This window comes from Pongo pygmaeus, chromosome 4, assembly GCF_028885625.2.
Source record: "Pongo pygmaeus isolate AG05252 chromosome 4, NHGRI_mPonPyg2-v2.0_pri, whole genome shotgun sequence".
In the NCBI taxonomy this organism is placed as follows: Eukaryota; Metazoa; Chordata; class Mammalia; order Primates; family Hominidae; genus Pongo; species Pongo pygmaeus.
In genome coordinates, this window is record NC_072377.2 from 151,159,275 (window position 1) to 151,173,465 (window position 14,191).

The 14,191-nt window shown below is 40.6% G+C and overlaps 1 long non-coding RNA gene across 1 annotated transcript in view; it reads left to right on the forward strand.

Moving 5' to 3' along the window:
• Nucleotides 1-1,375: 1,375 nt before the first annotated feature.
• Nucleotides 1,376-14,191, forward strand: part of LOC134739611 (uncharacterized) — a 54,693-nt gene continuing 41,877 nt past the window's right edge. The window contains exon 1 of the long non-coding RNA XR_010126448.1: nucleotides 1,376-1,621. This is a non-coding gene — a long non-coding RNA (uncharacterized LOC134739611). The remainder of the gene's footprint in view (nucleotides 1,622-14,191) is intronic.

The following is a 14,191-nucleotide window of genomic DNA, read 5'->3' on the forward strand; positions in this document are numbered from 1 at the left end:
ATGCTTGACATATTTTGGTTTATGGTGGTGGTGGGAAGGTCACTCTAGCTGCTGTGTGTGGACTAGGTTGTAGTTGTGGGGAGGAATGGGAGCGGGAAGGGCAGTTGGAGGCTCCTGCAGTGGTTAAAGTGAGAGATGACGGTGGCTTGGACCAATGTAGTTATCAGTGGCATGATGGCAATAAATAGATGGGGTCACAAGTTTTTCTGGAGGCTCTGGAATTTGGTGCCAGGTCTTATGTGTACAGAGAGAATCCGCCCATGGGTTCAGTGTGGGCAAGAATGGAGTGAGGGAAACTGAGGATGGCTCCTAGGTGTTTTATGGGTTTTAGGTTTTGGCTACCCTCAAATCTAGAAAAATTTGGCAATTTTGGCTCACATAATATATCAGCCTTTTTCTGCCTTGAGGATTTTCTCATTAGCTATGTCTCTCCATGAGCCTCTCATCTCTTCTATGCTCTGGGCTTTCTCTTCTTATGATCTCTGTTTTGTGGGCTGAATATTTTTGAGCAGGGATGGCATTATTTAGAGCTTTTTATTGGTAGCCTACTGAGTGCTCAAACCTGTGCTAGTCCCTATAGGGAATATGGAAAGACTTCTTGGAGCCATTATTATGCTAGTGTCCATTGTGGTGCTCCTGGCAAGGGCATTCTTCTATTCCTATGACCACAGAGCTTCCCATTCCCCTTTGCCCTGAAGATTCTCTCATGGGACTGGTGTTTCATTGAATAACACGTTGGTTATGTGTAGCATGCTGGTTACGTGTAGCGTGCTGGTTATGTGTACCATGCTGGTTATGTGTGGCATGCTGGTTACATGTAGTGTGCTGGTTATGCATAGCATGCTGGTTATGTGTGGTATGCTGGTTAGGAGCTCTAGGCTCAGGATCTTAGTTCTGCCCTCTTTGGTTGCATGAGCTGTGCAAGCTGTTTAACATCTTTCAGGCTAACTTTCTATATTTGTAAAATGGGAAACTGACTTCCTAGGGCACTCAGGAAGATTTTAAGAGATGTCTTATAGGACCTGGCAGATATATGCTCAATAAAAAGTAAACTAACTGGTGTTGCTGCTGTTGCTCTTACTGTTGTTTTTATTGACTTGAATAAAGGAAACTTGCACCTGTCAAAATGAAACACTACACAGTAGGTCCTGATATTTTGCCGTACTCAGCTGGTGATAAGAATCAGAGAAGCCAGCCATTTGAATAACTATGATTTATTGAATTCTTACCATGTTCTAAGTTCTTTATGTATACTGTTTCATTTAATCTTCACAACAATTCTAGGAGTCAGGTTCAATTGCTATTGCCATTTGATATATGATGAGGGCAATGAGTCTTAGACAGGTTAAATAATTTGCTAAAGTCCACACAGCCTGTAAAGTGGCAGAAGCTGGGACCATCCAACTCTAAAGCCCACATTCTTAGACATTAGGGGATATTGAATGAAGTGTGTGTATGTATGGGGGAATTTAAGAGAATATCAAACCATTTGTAGAGTTCTACCCAATATTGAGACCTTATCTAATGTAAGAGAACTCTGAAGACATCTCATTGATTGAATGCTCTCCCCTTCATAGCAACTTTTTCTGCAGCTTCCTTGCCTGATGCTCCAGTCTTTGAGGTATGCTTGATGGTTCTGAATTCAGATTTGAATCATGTGTCTGCCTGGTTTTTGCGCCCTTGGACAGCAAACTTAATCGCCAAGGCTCAGTTTTCTTTCCTTTTTTTTTTAAAAAGTGAGTATAATGGTATCTATGCCACAGGCTTGTGGTAAAACTTAGTCTGATGAGATCTGATACATGCTGATGTTTATTGGGCACTTATTATTAGTGAAACCTGGCCAAATATAACTCTTTGATGAAAGTATGTAATTTCAGGGAGTTAGTTTTACTAAAGTACTTAGAAATGTTAATTGATCTAGTATACTTTTATTTCATAGACAACGTATAGGTAAAGTCAATAACAGTTATTTTAGATTGTGCGAATTCTAGGGTAGTAGCATTAGAATGGAAGTTTTATTTCTTTTAGTTGGACTAGAGCCACCATTCCATAATCTACTGCACACCTTAAGTCACCCAGTGCTCTTGCATTCATCTTTGTTCATTGCTTGGATGTCAAGCGGTCTGCCTGGAGCTGGTTATAGAGGCCTAAATTTAGAATCTGCCTACCTATAAATAAGGTCCAGAAAGATAGATGACTTCGGTCACCTGAAACTGTTATTAGAAAACACATACACTAACCTGTCAGGGGAATGAGAGGCAGAATGAGAGAGGCATGCCTAGGGAGAGGGAGGACAGAGCTTAAAAGGAGGGGTTGTGATGGATTGTTTAGCACCTGTAAACAAAAAACTGTGCCTGGGGCTCTCCTGGCTTTTGGAAATCCAGCCCAAACGTTCAATGACTCACTCAATCGTTCAGCTTGTTTAAGTCCCTGCCATTTGTACATATGATGGGATTTTATGAGACATTTTACAACAATTCCCCACCACTGGGGAAATCATGTCATAAGATTCAATCTTCTTTCTTTTTCCATTCTGAGATGGTTTCTCCTAAAATAGCTTTTATGTGCCCTGAGCAGTTGGCTACTCTGTTTCTACTAAGAAATACAGGCCGGCCTCACTGAGCAGGAGGCCCTTGCATTTGATTTTCAGAAGAGCACATGTGTTTGAAAGGATTTCATTGTCCTTTTTGCCAGGAAGCAACAATGTCTGAGCCAGACTCTTCTGGGTGACCAAAAGAAAGACTCACCTTATTATTTTGTTATTCTTTATAGGTGGTTAAGGGTATAAGCTTTGTAGTAAGATGCATTTGGATTCATGCTCTGCCTTCATGTCTCCGCAGCTCTTATCTTGGGCAAGTTAGAAACCTCTTGGAACTTATTTGCCCATCTGAAAAATGGGGATGATAACGTCATCTCATAGGTTTGTTGTGAGGGTATTTAAAATACTTAGCAGTGCCTGGCACAGAGTTAACCCCTTAATAAATGGTATTGATTATAAATATGAGGCTGTCTTCTCTGCCTCACCTTTCTCCTTGTCTTATCTAGTAGTTTTGAGTGGCTGGTCTGTGTTTCCTTGTCATATATGATTTCCTTCCTTGCATGTATCACTCTCTGAAACTATCTTATTTAAAATGTTTGTTGTTTCTCCCCTCCCACTGTGATACAAGCGTCATATGGCAAGCCTTTGTGCATCTGCTCATACTTGTCCACTCAGGGAGAGCACTGAGTAGGCTCTCCATACATAATTATTGACCAACTCCCTCATCTGTTTCAGTAATTTTTCTTTCTTCTCCATGATTCCTATATTAAAAAAAAATTTTATTTTAGAATTGAGGGTCTAGACAAGGATGAGAATGAAAAGGTAATCATTGTTTTGGATTGGTTTGAGGTGGAATCTCAGGTTAGAAGAACTTCTTGGGGAAACTAGGATGAAGACAAGTGGGGCTTTCCCTTACGCCCCTGTCAGAGATTGGTGTAAGTATATTCATTAGGACTCTAGTTTCAAGGCCCATAAAATTCACTGAGCAAACTTAAGCAAAAAAAAAAAAAAAAAAAAAAAAGGTGTTCATTGTAAGGACTCACGAATGTTCTTAGGAACTGAAGAGAATGGATGTCATCAGGCCCCAGGAATGGGCTCGAAATAGGAATTCTTTCACAAACATCTGCTTCTGCCTTTTCTCTCTGCAGATCAACTTTTGCCTCTCTAAAATCCAGCGTTTTTCAAACTATCTGTGCTAACACACAGTAAAAATGAGTTATACTAAAACGAAATAAAATAAGCCCTGATTTTTTTATTATTAGATTCCATAGACATAAAATTATTCTGTCGAAGTGCTATAAAAGTTCTTAAGTGCTTCCTTACTCTCAGTTTCTGTCCTTAATTCCTCGTGGACTGGTAACAGATGGCTTGTAAGCAGGCATGACTGCAGTTTACGCAGCAAGTGTGGATCACTACCCCTCATGCTCAGATCCGCACCCCTCCACAAGAAACCAGACCAAACTGAACGGTAATCTTTTAGCCTGCAAGTGTGATTCAGGCTTTGCTCAACGGTCTTTCATAATACTCTTGTCTGTGCAGCTATGGCCACTAGGTGGGGGCAAAGAATAAAAACATGGCAGCCAGGGGTGTGTCCTTGTTGGGGCCGGGGAAACACTGTTAAGGGGTGATCTGAGTGAACACCTGAAAATGGGTCTACATAGGGAGGTTTTCAGCACTACTGATTCTATTTCTTCTGAAAACACGTCATGAAAAGACTCGTGATGCCTTGTGCAGGGACTCTGGGAGGTGACTGAATGCATGGCTGCGAACATGGAGGGGAAAAGTCATACGCTAGTTTCACAATTCTCACTAGAGTATTTTGAGAGAGTTCCTATCACATTTACATTCTCTGCCAGCCTACTCCTATTTCTATACGCAAATATTTTTCAAGCACACAACTTCCCAGATCTCTGGCACAAACTGTCTAAACCGTATGCTTCCCTTGCAGATGTTTTATGGATTAATTTTTTATCTCATGCCAAGGAATTGAAATGTCCACTTGGGATTTGATCAAGCGAAGGTCCAGATCTTTTCAGAATGGTGGTGACAATTTCAAGAATCATTTGGCATCTAGGGGAGGTTCCTTGAGTGAGTCCTAAGTGAATTTGTCAGTGCTTTTTGTTACTTCACCTAGGAGAAGTGTACAGAGGGGTAGCTGACGTAAATGTAGGCCTTGGTTATCGATACTCCTCTTTCCCAGCTTTCTTGGAACAGGCTCGTTTAGCAAGCAGATACCTGTAAGACCTGGAATTGGCACACTAATGGAAAAGCTTTGGTTTAAGAGACTTAGGCCAATTCAAGTCCAGCTTAAAAATGCGGAAAGTTACTGTGATACGGTAATTGCATGGATGAACTGTAAGCCATTAGAGATGAGTGATCAAGAGTGTGGACTTCGAACTGGGCATGGTGACTCACATCTGTAATCCCAGCACTTTGGGAGGCTGAGGCAGGCAGGTCACCTGAGGTCAGGAGTTTGGGACCAGCCTGGCCAACAAGGCAAAACCCTGTCTCTACTAAAAATACAAAAATTAGTTGGGCATGGTGGTGCACACCTGTAATCTCAGCTACTTAGGAGGCTGAGGCAGGAGAATCGCTTGAACCTCAGAGGTGGAGGTTGCAGTTAGCTGAGATTGTGCCACTGTACTCCAGTCTGGGCCACAGAGTGAGACTCCATCTAAAAAAAAAAAGTGTGGAACTTCAGGTTGGAATCTTATCTCTCTATTCGTGTGTCCTTAGGCAAGACATTGGCTTCTCTGAGCATCAGTTCCCTTAGCTTCAAAATGAGCATAATCATTTCTTAGAGTTTTTGGTAACTCACTCAGCAACTATTTTGTGGAGCACTCAGTAGCATCCAGATACTGGGCTAACACTCAGGGTGCAGTAGTGAACAAGAGAGAAATAGTTTTGCCTCTCCTCGGACCACAGGACATTATAGCAGAGTAAGCTTTGAATAATAATAATAATGACAGTAATAAATTAAAGTACTGTGATCAAACATAAGATATGGTCAAGCACAAGTGTCAAAGCCCATATGTCAAATCTTTTAGCAATCCTGATTCTGATTTAACTAACATCTGAATAATATTTACTATTTAGAGTTCGTAATCCTCTGAAGCCAGCATTCTCCACATGTCATTAGAGTTTTGCTTATGGATTTGTTTCCTTCCTTGGTTTTCCTATGTATTCTTTACGTGTAATCAAATGCATTGTTTACTTTTTCTTTTTTGAGACAGAGCATTGCTTTGTCACCCAGGTTGGAGTGCAGTGGCACAATCTCAGCTCACTGCAACCTCCACCTCCTGGGTTCAAGCAATTCTCCTGCCTCAGCCTTCTGAGTAGCTGGGATTAGAGACATGAGCCACCACACCAGCTAATTTTTGTGTTTTTAGTAGAGATGGGATTTCACCATGTTGGCCAGGCTGATCTCCAACTCCTGACCTCAAGTGATCTGCCTGCCTCAGTCTCCCAAAGTGCTAGGATTACAGGTGTGAGCCACCGCGCCTGGCCCATTTACTTTTTCCAGAAGGTTTTACGTCAAGAATGTGAAGAAAAAGCCTCTACTGAGAGATAATAAGGCCAAATTTATCCATTTGCTTGTTTGTCAATTTGGTGTTTATGGAATATCTTTTGGTTGTTTGGCACTGAGGACATGGAGGTAAAATGAACACTTTTCAGTAGGAGGACAAATATTTAAATATGTAGGTGTCAATATTGTGGGGTTAGGCATTATAATAGAAATTGTGAGAGGTAGAATTCTTTTGTGTGTGTGTCTTTTTTTTTTTTTTTTTTTTTTTTTTGTAGAGAAAGGTCTTGCTGTGTTGCCCAGGCTGGTCTCCTGGCCTCAAGTGATCCACCTGCCTTGGCCTCCTAAAGTGCTGGAGTTACAGGTGTAAGCCACTGCACCTGGCCATGGGAGGCAAAATTCTGAGATGGCTCCCAGATTTTCTGGTGCCTTGGTGTATGCCCTCCCCTCTGCATCTGCATTCCCTTCCTCTTGAGTGTGGATGGGACCTGTGAACATGGTGGGATATTACTTCTGTGTTTAGGGTACTAACCAGTTGACTTTGAGTTAACAAAAAATGACATTATTCTGGATGAACCAGACCTAATCAAGTGAGCCCTTAAAAGGGACTGAGCCCTTCCTGAAGTCAAAAGGGAGTCAAAGTGTGAGAGAGAAACTTTCCTGCTGACCTAGAAGACACAGACTTCATGAGCTCTATAGCTGCAAGAAATTGGGTTATCAAGTTCCATGTTAGCTTGGAAGAAGACCCCAGATCTAGCAACCTTGTGAGCAGAGGACTTAGCTAATCTTTACTCAGACTCCTGACCCAGGGAAACTGTGAGATAATAAGTCTGTGTTGTTTAAAGCCACTAAATTTGCAGTAATTTGTTACATGGCATAGAAAATGAATACAGAGGTATATATAGATAGCCATGACAGAATGACCTTTCTTAATTGTGCAAACAGATCTCTGCTGGACTATGTGGGACTGTGAATCAAACTGAAACTTCTGGATGCAGGTAGACTGTGAAATTTGTGAAGTATGAACTGTTGGTAGATTAAGGTCAATGGCAAAGAAACCAAGAATTTGAAGACTATTTCATGGATTACATATTTGTATTGTTTTAATTACATTAATATTTAATAATTTTATGTGCTCCATATAGTGCTGGGTGGGGGTAAAGGGAAACAATACAAAGATGTGTAACACAGACCTTGGCCTGAAGAAACTTGTTCTTTATTCAAGGAGACAGTTGTGTCAGCTGGCTATATTATAATCACTCCAAATGGAGATCTAAACAATTTACTGGGAGAGTATAATTCAGTCTGAAATGAGTTAGAGAAGCCTTCATTTGTTGCATTTGAGCTAGGGCTTGAAGGATGTCCCCACTGATGCTGCTGGTTGCCCTTCTAAAAGCCATTTTCTCCTTCTTTCCTGGAAGAACTCTGATGTTTTTGGGGTGGGGGGTGGGGAGGCGGAATCTATGTTTCTCCAGCATGTCTCAAAGATTGATCCTGTTTGGCCTAAACCATGGGGTGGCTGACTGGGCCAAGCAGTTTGCCACGTGTTTTTGTAAATGAAGTTTATTGGAACAAGTCACCCAATGGTTTATGTATTATTGATGGCTATTTTTGTGCTACACAGGGAGAGTTGAGCAGTTGTGGCAGAGCCCATATGGCCCACACAAACTAAAATATTTACTATGTAGCCTTTTACAGGAAAAGTTTGTTGACCTCTGGTGATATGGTTAGGCTTTGTGTCCCTACCCAAATCTCACCTTGAATTGTAATCCCCAGGTGTTGAGGGAGAGACCTTGTGTGAGATGATTGGATCATGGGGGTAGTTCCCCTCATGCTGTTCTCATGATAGTGAGTGAGTTCTCATGAGATCTGATAGTTTTATAAGGCAGTTTTCCCTGCTCTTTCCCATGTGCTCACATTCTCTCTCACCTGCCTTCACTGAAGTGAGAAGTGCTTGTTTCCCCTTCCACCATGATTATAAGTTTCCTGAGGGCCTCCCTAGCCATGCAGAACTGTGAGTCAGTCAAACCTCTTTTCTTTATAAATTACCCAGCCTTGGGCAGTTCTTTATAGCAGTGTGAGAACAGACTAATACACCTGGTCTAAGTCATCATGATAATTTCAATCCTCTTTTCAGTGCCTGATTTAGGAATGGGAATGCAACACAAATTGGCCAAGGAAATAGAATGGGATCCTATTTCCCATCCTATTTTTTTAATACACAAAAAGAGGCTTTCAAGAAGTTCCTGCTTCTCCTGCTAGATGCGTTTTTGACTGGATGTGATATTTCAAACTGCTAAAGCCTTTGTGACCTTAATTAGAATTAGCCTGAGAATAAGAGCATGTACTGAGGATATCAGATTGATACATTGAAAATAACTTTTGTCTCTGACAGTGTCTTTGAGTTGCCAAATTAACCGTCTCTGGAGCCATCTTATCTCCAGACTTTTTGTTCTGTGGTGTAATAATTTTCAGTATTGTGCAAGCCAGTGGAGTCAGGGTCTTCTTTATTTTTTATTTTTTATTTTTTTTAGAGTCTTCTTACTTGCAGTCAGGATCAGTCATAGTGATTCTGATTTCATTGATTTCAGTAAATGGGGAAGGAGGAAAGGATGCTACAGGTTTAGGAAAGAGCATGAGCAAAGTCCTAAGGCATAAATGAAAATGGCTTGGCTGGGTATAGCAAGTATTTGCAGGACAGGTAACAGGGCATATGGGGGGAAACAATGGGAAGCTTGGAATCAGACTGTAAGAGAGCTAGAATGTAAGACTAAAGATTTTAAGATTTTGGAAATTTATGAGCAATAAAGTGTCATTGGAGCTTTTTGAGGAAGAAAGTAACCTTTTTCAACTCATATTTTAGGAAAGTAACTGTAGATGCAGTGTAAAGGAGTGGTCCCCAACCTTTTTGGTACTAGGGTTCAGTTTCGTGGAAGATTATTTTTCCATGCAAATTGCGTGGGGGAATGGTTTCAGGATGAAACTGTTCCAACTCAGATAATCAGGCATTAGATTCTCATAACGAACAGGCAACCTAGATCTCTCGTGTGCACAGTTCACAATCTTACTCCTATGAGAATCTGATGCCTCCGCTGATCTGATAGGAGGTGGAGCACAGGCGGTAATTCTTGCTTGCCCACTGCTCACCTCCTGCTGTGTGGCCTGATTCCTAATAGGCCACAGACCAGTACTGGTCCGTGGCCCAGAGGCTTGGGGACCCATGGTGTAAAGAATGGATCAGAGTGGTATAAAGTATAGGTTAGTGAAGATAGGCTTCCTTTTGCTTCACTGAATACCACTGGCGTAGAACAAGACCTTTAGCTAGAGCAAGTCGTTAGCCAGAGTGTGGTCCCTAAAACAACCATATCAGAATCACCTGGTAACTAGTTAGAAATCCAAATTATCAGGTTCCACCCCAGAACTAGTTAATCAGAAACTCTGGAAGTGGGACCAACCAATCTTTTATCAAGCCGTCCAGGTGATTCCAACACACACTCAAGTTAGAAAACCACTGCTCCAGATAGTTCATAGACAGCTGTAGAATAACTAGGGAGGCTTTCTTAACAAAATGATGGCATCTCTATTTATCTGAGAGGAAGGTACACACCAGAGTAGTTTTTCAGGGAAGTTGTGATAGTATTTGTACCATGTGGGTTAAGAATTGGGGAAGTATGGAATATTGCTAGCAATACACTAATTATAATTTTGAAGAAAAAAGAAAGTATTCCTGTCTTGTGCTGGCTTTAAAGGGGGAATGCTTCCAGCTTTTGCCCATTCATTATGATATTGGCTGTGGATTTGTCATAAATGGCTCTTATTATTATGAGGTATGTTCCTTCAATACCTAGTTTATTAAGAGTGTTTAACATGAAGGGATGTTGAATTTTATAGAAGGCCTTTTCTGCGTTTATTGAGATAAGCATGTGGTTTTTGTCTTTAGTTCTGTTTATGTGATGAATTATGTTTATTGTCTTGCATATATTGAATCAGCCTTGCATCCCAAGGATAAAGCCAACTTGATCATGGTGGATAAGCTTTTTTATGTGCTGCTGGATTCGGTTTGCCAGTATTTTATTTAGGATTTTTGCATCGATGTTCATCAGGGATATTGGTCTGAAGTTCTTTTTTTTGTTGTTGTATCTCTGCCAGATTTGGATATCAGGATGATGCAGGCTTCATAAAATGAGTTAGGGAGGACTCCCACCTTTTCAATTTTTTGGAATAGTTTCAGAATAAATGGTACCAGCTCCTCTTTGTACCTCTGATAGAATTCAGCTGTAAATCCATCTGGTCCTGGGCTTTCTTTGGTTGGTAGGCTATTTATTACTGCCTCAATTTCAGAGCTTATTATTGGTCTATTCAGGGATTCAACTTCTTCCTGGTTCAGTCTTGGGAGGGTGTATGTGTCTAGTAATTTATCCATTTCTTCTAGATTTTGTAGTTTATTTGCACAGGGGTGTTTATAGAATTCTCTGATGGTGGTTTATATTTCTGTGGGTTCAGTGGTGATATCCTCTTTATCATTTTTTGTGTCTATTTGATTCTTCTCTATTTTCTCCTTTATTAGTCTAGCCAGAAGTCTATATATTTTATTAATTTTTTCAAAAAAACCAACTCCTGGATTTGTTGAGTTTTTGAAGGTTTTTTTTGTTTCCCTATCTCCTTCAGTTCTGCTCTGATCCTGGTTATTTCTTGTTTTCTGCTAGCTTTGAAATTTGTTTGCTCTTGGTTCTCTAGTTCTTTGAGTTGTGATGTTAGGATGTCGATTTGAGATCTTTCTAGCTTTTTAATGTGGGCATTTAGTACTAGAATTGTCCCTCTTAACACTGCTTTAACTGTGTCCCAGAGATTCTGGAATGCTTTCACACTGTTGTTGGGAATGTAAATTAGCTCAACTATTGTGGAAGACAATGTGATTCCTCAAAGACCTGGAACCAGAAATACCATTTGACCCAGCAATCCCATTACTGGGTATATACCCAAAGGAGTATAAATAATTATAAAGATATGTGCACATGTATGTTCATTGCCACACTGTTCACAATAGCAAGGACATGGAATCAACCCAAATGCCCATCAATGATAGACTGGATAAAGAATATGTGGTACATATACACCATGAAATACTATGCAGCTATAAAAAGGAATGAGATCATGTCCTTTGCAGGGACACAGATAAAGCTGGAAGCAATTATTCTCGGCAAACTAACGTAGGAACAGAAAACCAAGCACTGTTTTTCTCGTTTGTAAGTGGGAGCTGAACAATAAGAGCACATGGATACAGGGAGGGGAACAACACACACTGGGGCCTGTTGAGGGTGGGTAAGGAAGAGCATCAGGAAAAATAGCTAATGCATGCTGGGCTTGATACTTAGGTGATGGGTTGATAGGTGCAGCAAACCACCATGGCACATGCTTACCTATGTAACAAACCTGCACATCCTGTGCATGTACCCCAGAGCTTAAAATAAACAAAACAAAAAACCTTCACATTAACACCTGCGGAGTACTGCCTGATGACTTGGCTTTAAGTCTATTAATAGCTGGCCTTGTCATCTAAGTTGAAAGGGCTTACAAAAATCTAAACCCCTTTGAAATAAATAAGGTGAATGAGGGTCAAAAAGAAAAAAAACAAAGTATTAAGGTTACTGGCTCATTTGTATTCTGAATTTAAAAGCCCCTTACTTTATGAATGTAAAACACATCAAGTTAATTATTCCCTTGTTTTTCCACTGTAGATTAATGACGTTACATACATCAGTGACACTGTATATTTTTAAAGTCTATTGATTTTATCACTTCTTGGGTCAGAGGAGAAACTTGTTCTTTAGCAGCCTCTGCTGACCACTTTCAGGAAAATATTTATTGAGCACCTTCTTGAAGAAAGTCAGTTTGTAAAGATAAAAGAACTGTAGAGTGCTCCTGATATGGTTTGGCTGTGTCCTCATCCAGATCTCATCTTGAATTGTAATTCCCATAATCCTCACATGTCATGGGAGGGACCCAGTAGGAGATAATCGAATCATGGGGGCATTTTCCTCCCATGCTGTTCTCGTGATAGTGAGTGAGTTCTCATGAGAGCTGATGGTTTTATAAGGGGCTTCCCCCTTCGTTAGGCACTCATTCTGTCTCCTGTCACCCTCTAGAGAGGCGCCTTCCACCGTGATTATGTTTCCTGAGGCCTCCCCAGCCATGCAGAACCATGAGTCAATTAAACCTCTCTACTTTCTAAACTACCCAGTCTTGGGTATTTCTTCACAGCAGCATGAGAATAAACTAATACAGCTCCCAAGTTTTTCTGCAAAGTATATGGGTTTGAAATAGAATGGGGATTCACAAGTGAGGAATTAGAAAAAGAGACCACACACCTAAGAATGTCTGTCTTTTTTGGAAAATTTTTATCTATTACAAAATATACTAGGAGGATGTTTACAAAGCTCATTAATATTACTGGACATCAACTTTTAGAATTCTTGACCTAAAGCAGGGATAGAGAAGTTTCATTTCGTATGCTGACTTTGATTGAATAGTAAAGATTGCTTAGAGTCCTGTTTTTGGGGAAAAACATGTCTGAGGCCCTCTCTGGGCTCAATGAGTGAGAATTCTGTGATTGATTGATTTCTGTGATGGGTGCTGAAATGAGAGAAGTTACGTTATAAGCATTAGGTGAATTGTCATCCCTGCCTTGATTTCCCTCATTTAGTCAGATGGGATGACTTTAGTTATACGACAGAAAATCATCTCAAACTAATTTAAGCATAAAAGGGAATTTATTATCTCAGGTAACTAAATAGGCTGGGCTAACGGCTTTTAGCTCATTTTGATCTGGGACTCAAATGACACGGGACTGGGTTTCTGTCTCTTGGTACCTTTGATAATGATCATGATGATGATGGTAATAACAGCTAACACATATAGCACTTCAATGTTTTAGATGCTTTTTATAAGCACATTACATTTACTAATTCACTTAACCCTCAAAATGAGTCTATGAGGTAGGTGGTAGTATTATCACTTCCATTTACAGTTGGGGAAAGTGAAGCATAGAGAGATTAAGTAACTTGTTCAGGAATGTGCAAATGATGGACTCAGGATTAGAATCCATGTAGTCTGTTTCTAAAGCCCATGTTCTAAACCAGGCTTGGGAAAACTATGTCCTGTGTGCCAAATCCTACCTGTGCCCATTCTTGTAAAAAATTATTTTAAGTAACTTTAAAATAAATGTATTTGTTTGGAACACAGTCACACTCATGTATAGATTGTCAGTAGATGATTTCATACTGCAATGAGAGTTGAGCAGTTACAACAGAGACTGTATGGCCTGCTATATTAGTCCATTCTCAGACTGTAATAAAGAACTACCTGAGACTGGGTAATTTATGAAGAGAGAGGTTTAATTGACTCACAGTTCTGCAGGCTGTATAGGAAGCATGGCTGGAGGCCTCAGGTAACTTACAATTATGGTGGCAGGTAAAGGGAAAGTAAACACAACTTACTGTGGTGAAGCAGGAGAGAGAGCAAGCAAAGTGGGAAGTACTACACACTTTCAAACAGCCAGATCTTATAAGAACTCACTATCGTGAAAACAGGAAGGGGGAAATCTACCACCATGATCCAATCACCTCCCACCAAGTCCCTCCCCCAACACTGGGAATTACAATTCAACATGGGATTTGGGTGGGGACATAGAGCCAAACCATATCATACTACCCCCTGGCCCCTCCCAAATCTCATGTTCTTCTCATGTTTCATAGCACAATCATGCCTTCCCAACAGTCCCCCAAAGTCTTAACTTATTCCAGCATTAACTCAAAAGTCCAAGTCCTAAGTCTCATCTGAGATGAAACAAGCCCCTTCTGCCTATAAGCCCGTAAAATAAAAAAACAAGTAAGTTACTTCCAAGATACAATGGGGTTACAGGCATTGGGTAAATGCCCCCATTCAAAAAGGGAGAAATTGGCTAAAATGAAGGGGCTACAGGCCCCATGCAAGTCTGAAATCCAGCAGGGCAGACATTAAATCTTAAAGCTTCAAAATAATCTCCTTTGACTCCATGTCTCACATCCAGGCCACACTGATGCAAGGGGTGGGCTCCCAAGGCCTTGGGAAGCTCTGCCTCTGTTGCTCCA